The 8763-nt window shown below is 36.9% G+C and overlaps 1 protein-coding gene across 1 annotated transcript in view; it reads right to left on the reverse strand.

The window, feature by feature from the left end:
* The window catches only part of LOC149791628 (uncharacterized), a 123685-nt gene extending 121677 nt beyond the window's left edge, over positions 1-2008 (reverse strand). Inside the window, exon 1 of the mRNA XM_089970185.1 lies at positions 1925-2008. The gene's annotated coding sequence lies outside the window, so the exon portion shown is untranslated. The remainder of the gene's footprint in view (positions 1-1924) is intronic.
* Positions 2009-8763: the final 6755 nt, after the last annotated feature.

Genomic DNA, 8763 nt, shown 5'->3' on the forward strand with positions numbered 1-8763 from the left:
TGAAAATGGGAGTTTGTATGTACAGTATAGAAAATGACTTTGTTTTGTTTGACAACAAAATTAACTTCTTTATCTCTTGTTACTATCCAATTATTCTCCTTTATAAAGCTAAAATCTCGGCCGTAATCTCTATTATCCCAATCCCTACATTATGTCTAAATTTTGCACTCAACACACACACACACACACACACACATGTATCGAGACTGGAAAACATGTAAATTATAACGTCTTGTAAAGAATAGAAGCGTGTTAATATATAGATGATATTTTCTTGTCCTAAGACAATACCGGATATATTTTAACGTGCGGTACCAAAGACTATGTAGTTTAATTGGTGACGAAGCCATCAGGTTAAATATACAGTTTTTGGTACCACACGATGAAATATATCCGGTATCAACGTTGGAAAAGAACATTTTCTTTTAGTCCTATACTAAACTTTCTGTAGAATCGAAGTTTAGAAGAATAAACTCACTCTTCGCCACAAACGCCAACCCCACCCCCTTGTCGTAAATTCACCCCACTTTCATAGAATAATCATATAAATATGTGACTTAAATAAAGCGGTAGGATTTGGTTGACTTTACCACAGTAAAGTAAGCTTTTGTCATTTTGTATAATATTTGACCCTATCTGAAAATAATGCCAATTCAGCAATGCATCACAGAGGGTTTTGTTGTAAAGGGAGCAACGGGAATAACTTCAGAAACGCGCGAATGGCGTCGAGTCAAATTACTTTATCAAAGATTGATTTACATGTCGGAAATGTAAGGCAGTTTTTATTTATTTGTTCTAGCTCACAAATTACTCGTTTTGTTGCTGCAGGTACAACTTTTGTAGGCACACGCAATCGAGCGTCGCAAGGCATTATGGAAAATCTTATATTTTCAGATGTGAACATACGAGGATATATTTTTCAGATCTAAAAATATAATCATATATTTTTTTACATGTGAAAATATAGGAATTAAAAAGTATGAAAAAATATTCTGCCATTAAGTCTTTATATTTCACACCTTTAAGTATATTATGAAAATGTATAGGAGTATCTTTGAATTCTATTATGGTTCATGAACGTTAGCACAAATAGATTCACAAATACACATTGTTCTACATGGGCAATGTTGTATTTAAAGCCATGGCATAGATACAGTGAGTAGTTGATGGTAAATACGAAAATCAAGACGTCAATATTCATTTAGATTATGTAATCACACATGAGGTGCAGAGAATGATCCTATCTCCGAACTTCGACATAATACAATGCAATACACATATTTGCTAGAAGAAAAAGCAAAACAACTCGATAAATGGTAGATAAAAGTGCATTCTGTTTGAACAGAATCCCTCATAGAACTTTTTTTAAATGAAAATCACACTTTGTTTAAGGGCATTGCTGCTTTTTTCACGCATACGTATTCTAAGACCTCATCATTTGATGTACCAAATTAGCTATAACGACTTTGATCATAATGGCATTATGTTTTGGTTCCTTTGTACAAAGGCCATTTATTTTACTAAAGTGGGTCATGTGTCACATGTCATACCTTCATCATAATAAATCCCTTTTCTGAGCTTCAGCCATATATCAGATGGATGACGCAATATTTCAAGTACAATATGGGGTATACATAATGTTCCTTATTGGTCCGAACATTTTCTAATTTGTTTTAAATTTCTAGTTGTAGAAATACATTCTCTTTGGTAAGTGACTTCCACTGAAAAGAATATACTGGAAAGAAGGACCATTATATCAAGATGTTTATTAATGCAGCTCAGAATACATCTTGTTTCGGGCTCCCTAGACAATGAGAGATCTAACAATGTTTTAACTTATTTACTATAATGGATATAACATAATTTCGAGTATATTTTCCTTTCCACACATTGATAAAATAATTAGAGAACTTATATTCCTTACCTTTTCCATTGTCTACCAGAAACAAGAGAATAAAATATGTTCTTCCAGGGATTATAACCTTGTGCACTAGTTGTGAACTAGGAAGTTGAAGAGCATTATATAACGGTCCGGGCGATATCTTATCGATTAACCTAGCAAGTATAATCTTCTCATTGCTGTGGTAACTTACCTCAGTATTTACTAGAATATACTAATTTAGCAACTAGTATATATTTATGTATTTTTGCATATGTAGAGGACTATGCAGATATTGAATGAATGAGGAATTTGTATGGAATACTAATTTGGCAAAAGAGTCTGACCACAATAACTAGATGTCCGTATCGTACTGTAGTTCATATGACGAATTAGGCTATACTTATTTTTTCTCTCAGGTTTTCTATACTATTTTTCTATATCCATTCTTCTTAAAACTGTCGATTAGCCAATTACATTAGATTGCAGTGTAATGAAAATGCACTTTTGTGTCTAAACTCAAGCTTGTAATTTTGGACTCTTTTCTTCTATTCCACGCTATAACTAATTATTTCAGCGATTATATATTATGCGATTTATGGTTTTTACCTTACTGAAATTTGCCCGGCGCGACCTTGTCAAGGTTTGCATACTGGACAACTTAATATCTGTTTTAGACTTTTATATTCTTGTAATATTTGTCCTTTTTGTGAATTGTTTAGGATTCCAAAAATAATAGAAATAACAAGGCAAACCCTGGGCTAAAGGGTGGAATCGTTAAGGCTACTGTATTAGCTTTCTTCTTTGGCATGTTTTACTCATCTGCATGCATTGGCTCGTTACCATGCATTCACAGCTAGCAATAGCACAACCTTAATTCCTTTCTTCCAAAATGTCCCACTGATGAGGACTAGTAATAAGTTATCTGCTCATGAGAATTTATAGGTGGCGCAACCTCTACTGGTCCAGCAGCTGATACACGCAGTGACAGAGATATAAATGCACGTACAAAGTATGTTCAGGCATTGATCATGGATTGCTTAAGTGTAGGTAAGATGCTATAGTCTGGTATCACGAAATATTTTATCACGCGGTATACTGCTGTATTTCTGAACCTACAGCGATACATACCACACAATATACCAGTTATGTTAGAGACCAGAAAATTAATTTTCTAGGACAGGGACCTGGAATTTCTTTTAAATTATCGGCTCTCAGATAGCTGTAAACAAATATCTTGCACTGATTTATTGCAGTATAACACCATATTATATCCATAATAGACGGAAAGAAAGTTATCCTGACATAAAGGAAAATAAAATATGTTGGCTAGAAAAAATAGCCCCCCCCCCAATGGTCAGTACCTTATAGTAGATGAATTTGACATGTGGATGCTAATTGTTGTGTAAGTTGTGATCTAAACACTAAATGCTGTGCGATGATTAAGCCTACAAAATAGCTGATACCTTGTAAAAGTTATTGTGCTGACATTAGAGAGTTTGTTGATAAAAATAGGAAGTACTGACAGTGAAACTTTCAAATCACTAGCTACACTATTGATATAATAGGCCGGGAAACTTTGAGTGGGATGTCATCTCATGGATAAGGTTTATATAAAAAAGAGTAACTAAACATAAACACACCGACTAAATTACTGGAAAATATTTAGCTTACTTCAGCAATTATCTAAAATTAAATTATAAAAATAGAAAACATGCTTTTAATATCATTGAATTCGTAACAAGATTACTCGGGAATTTCAGTATATTCCTCTCTGACGGAAACGACCGACGAAGGGTTAAGTGAAAAGTACTATGTTACGTACCATCCCCCAAAAATACCCCGAGAAACCGGTATACCGGTAATATCGCGCACTTCTAGAATGCAGACAGTAAAGTGTGCATTTTCCTTCCTAGCATGCCGAATATTTTACACTGCAGCTAAAGCTCTCATATATTATTGGTCATACTTTTTTAAAATAAACAAAATGAATCTTCGGGGACGTCAAGAAATTCAAGCATATGCAAATGTTGTCAATGTGTCTTATCCTTCCGGCAATCTGGAAATTCAGCACTGCTGATTGACCCCTTTAACAAATTTAGTAACGACTGTCCCATGATAAATTTCATCAATTGAACGATAACGATTTAGGCAGTACTTCAGTAATTCCTGATTTACATGTCTGTTTTATATATGACTTGAACCGCTCCGGTGGCCTAGTGGTTAGAGCGTCCGCCTCGGATGCGGGAGGTCGTGGGTTCGATCCCCGGCCGAGTCATACCAAAGACTTACAAAAACGGTACTAACAGCTGCCTCGCTTGGCGCTCAGCAATAAGAGGTTAGTGTTAGGACTGGTCGGCCTGGTGTCAGGATAATGTGACTGGGTGGGACATCATGGTACATGTCTGCGGCATGATGCCCCAGTGCTAGACATCACTATAAACTGCCACATTGCAGACATCGTAGCGATATGACTGAAAAATTGTTAAAGCTACGTTAAAAATCCAAATCACACACACACACACACACACACACACACACACACACTTATATATGACTTGATGTTGAATGCGAATGATGGATGGTGCATGTACGAAATAACTATTTCAAAGATTATTCACGTACAGATTATAGCATTCACGTCTTAGGATCTGATAAGCTCCCGGGTGGTATTGACCCTAACACGTATTAATTGATTACCTGTCACGACACGCCTGATCCTAACAAACGCTAGGCATGGACTTCAGCAGCAGAGAGGGTGAACAGACCATAGAATTCCGACAAAACAAATAAAACAAACAAATAAATCATCTCGTAGAAAGGTCAAGATTTTACAAATGAACTTTTCCTTGAGATGTTTTATTTTTGCAATGGACGATTGTACTAATAAAACCTCAGTTCGAAATAGTATCTGAAAAAATAAAGTACTCTACGTGTTTATTTATTTCTTGTTTATTTTTTTGACGACCAACGTTGGTAGGTACCCTCTCTGCTGCTCCTCTTCTGCTGATATTAATTAAATTATTATGTTATAATAAAATGGTACATCCAGAATCTCATACTGCAAGAACAGCTCGAGAACGATTAGAAACAATTAAAAAATTTCTTCCTGTCAGAGACTCATTTAGAAAAAATCTACAAGCGCAGCAAGAAGCAGAAGTTGAGTATGAAGAAGACACTAAAAAACTATTTAAACCCGTCACTGCAGCTACTGAACAAGTTACAACTGTCATCAAAGAAGATCTTCTTCCGGTATCAAAACAAACTGCGGCGCAGGCTGAAAAAATAGCAAGAAGAACTAAACAGGCAAAGAAGATTTTACGAGATCTTTAACCTGGCATAGCCAGGGAAATAGCTGCAGCTCAGCCTCCACCTGTTGTTGAGGAAATACCTGAAGAAATTGGAAAACTTCGTACTGAAGTCACCAACGTTCAAAAAGAACATGTATCCAAACCCAAACCAGCAGGAGAAAACTTAGAATTAATTGCAAGATTTAACGAAGGGGTTGTTGATGTTATTAGAAATACTGAAAGAGAGAAATTACCTGAGATGATATTAAAAAATATATTTGATAAATCTAGTATTTTAAAACCCCGTCATGAAAAAACAAATGATGATAATTTCATTAAATGGATATATCGCGTATATTACAACAAAAAACAAGCTAGAGGTCTAGAATACGAAAGTCTTGATAGAGAAGTAAAAAGACTTTATAGAGAGAGACTGAAACAACTAGAACAAGAAGAATTTTCCCAGTATCAGCTTCCTCCACCTCTGCAACAAATAGAACAACAGCAATCTTCTTCGCCGCAGCAAAGGTTGAGGTCGGAAATTAAAAAGGCTAAAGAGTCACTTAAACCATACTCCTCGAAGAAAATTTCTTCACCTTTACATAAAATTTCTGCACCGGATGTAACATTTACACCGACAGATTCACCACATGGATTTCGAGAAGGTGACTCACCCCCGGCCACCACTGAAGTACTTACTCCGGTAATGCAACCACCAGTATTTAAAACACCTCAAGATGAATCTAAAACAGGACATGGTTTATGTCCTGATAATATCATCAATGACGTGTCACGGTTAGAAGTTCTCATAGGAGGAAAACGTGCCGGAAATAATTCACCAGAAATAACCAATGAAGCAGCTGATATTTGTCGGCGACTATTTCAAGGTGGTATCATGGATATTGGCGTTTACCGAGAACTTATTGATGAGCTCGTTGATGACTAGTTGTTAGATAAATGGTAAATAAAATAAGATGATTGTGCATGATAATCATCGTAAACCCACACAGGTTAGAGCGGTAAACTCACGATTACCAATCTATAGTGTTATTTACGGAAATGGACTTGGTGATGTCATTCGGGGATTATTCACGAGGATAGCTCCAAAAGTAGCACCTGTTGCAAAACAATTATCGATGAAGGCTATTGATATTGTTCGTGATAAAGCTCCTGGTGCAATTGTCAATGTTGCTGGTAAGGCGTTCTCGGCGATCAAGGAAAGACTAGCACGATTATTGCGACGAAAACAACAACCACCGGTGAAACTGGCAAGTACTGAGGTGATGCCCGCAGACGTAAGTAAAATAATAAATCAGGCTGCAAATCAAAAACTAGCGGCGATATCTGAAGAAGCAGAAAAAAATATAACAGCAAATTTAACAGCAGGAAGTGGTCTTCGTCGACGATGATCATCATTTGGAAAAATGGTAACTATAATAAAAATGTTCAGGCGCGAATCAGACCCAGCATTTGATATGGAGGCACCTGTCCTTAAGTACGAGTCAGTACGTGATTATCAATTTTATTCTTATGACGCAAGACTACCAAATCAGCGGGGGAGAATCGAATTACAGGTTCATGATACAAGTAGATATTTCTTGCCCGCTGAGGCGTTTATTGAAGTAGAAGGTAGACTTGTAAAGGGGGATAATACGGCATATGGTGCCGATTTGCGTGTTGGTTTTGTCAACAACGGAATTATGGCACTGTTTGATAGCGCCACATACATGATTGATTGAAAAAATATTGAATCAATTCATAAGGATGTTGATGTTGCTACAACAATAATTGGTCTGGCGAGATATTCTGACGACTTTACAAGATCGGCTGGTCCAACAATGATGTTTGCCAAGGATATTACTGACAACGCTGATCATGTTCAGTATACTAAGTTACTGGCAACACGAAATACTGCAGCTGATCCACAAACGGCTGATTTTGAGCACGTAGACAGACCAGGTGCTGATTTTGATATTATAAAAAGCGTTAATGCGACTTACAACCTGGGATTTGCAACACGCCGAGCAGCGCTGTCAGGAAATGATAGAAATTTTTCGTGTGCAATTCCATTATCTCACATCTTTGGATTTTGCAGAAATGTTAGAAAAGTCATCTTTGGAGCTAAACACACAATTGTGCTCGTAAGAAAAGGTGATGATAATGATGCAATCTGGCGAGGTGCTGGTGTTGCTGAGGGTAAAGTAAATATATCAAAACTTTCACTATGGATGCCAGTAATGACTCCATCTATTACTGAGGAACAAAAATTACTATCTTTTATGGATCAAGGCGGTAAATCATTGCTATCATGGTTAACAGTAACCACAGATGCTGCTCAAAGCAATATTAATGGTTTATTTACAAGGCATATAGCATCACAACAGGGTGTTTCTGCACCACGACATATTTTTATTGCATTGCAAAATATTAACCGGATAAATGATCAAGAACGTTCATATATGATATTTGATAACCTTGGAGTTAATGAAGTTTCCTTACGGATAAATGGACATCAAGAACCATCCGAGGATATATTGTTAAATTTTGATCAAAATCATGTAGCGCGCGCATATCATCGTTTAATGTCATTCATGGGACGTGATCAAAATATAGATACCGGTTTGCAAATATCACAACTAGATTTTACAGGTTTATATCCGATTTATTATTTTTCACTAGAACATCTTGATTTATCCAAACAATCTGTTGTTGATATACACTTTCGAGCTCATGTTACTAACCCACCAGGTGCTGGTGCCTTTTACAGAGCGATCGCGGTCATACTTAGCGACAGAGCCATGTTACTTGAAGGTGGCAGTGGTCGAATGAGGGTCGTTGATGCACCGGTGGAAAATATTTAATCGTGTTATTTAGAAAAATATTATTTATATAAAAATGTCGTATAGTCATGTTAATGTTACTCTGACCCCCGGTCAGGTAAAAAAGCTTCAATCAAAAACCGCCAACAAATGCGGAACTAAAATATCACTAAAACGAGATCATATTAGTGGTGGTCCAAACAAATTATCGTTGACAAATAATCAGATTAAACATTTCAATAAAGCCCTAGAATCAAAAACTGGAGTTCAATTCCATCTCTCCCCGAGCGCCATCAAAGACATGGTTAAAACAGGTGGTATATTTCCACTACTTGCGGCCATTCCGGCATTAATAGCTGCGGCTGCTCCAGCCGTAGCAAAAGCGGCCGCGTTAGGTGCTGTTGGAACAGCCGCTGGAATGGCACTAAAGAAAGCAACAGGGCAAGGATACAAAAAAAAGGGGCGCGGCTTAAGATTGCCAGGATCTCGTTGGGGGAGAGGCCTAAGGCTTCCAGGGTCATTTCGTTAGACGTTCCAGCATCAAAGTTTGATTTACTTAATGCCGCTAAAAAATTAAAAATATCTGCCTTTAGAGGTGTTTTTATGCGAGATCAATTACCGAAACAACCAAACAAACTAGAAACAGGTATTATTAATCTAGACGAACGTTCCGGACCCGGTACTCATTGGGTATCATACGCGGTTGATCCGCGTGGAATTGTTTATTTTGATTCGTACGGGTTAGCTCCACCTGTTGAATTTATCAAGTATGTCG

Source organism: Sinohyriopsis cumingii, chromosome 9, assembly GCF_028554795.1.
Source record: "Sinohyriopsis cumingii isolate HCF-2022 chromosome 9, ASM2855479v2, whole genome shotgun sequence".
Taxonomy (NCBI): domain Eukaryota; kingdom Metazoa; phylum Mollusca; class Bivalvia; order Unionida; family Unionidae; genus Sinohyriopsis; species Sinohyriopsis cumingii.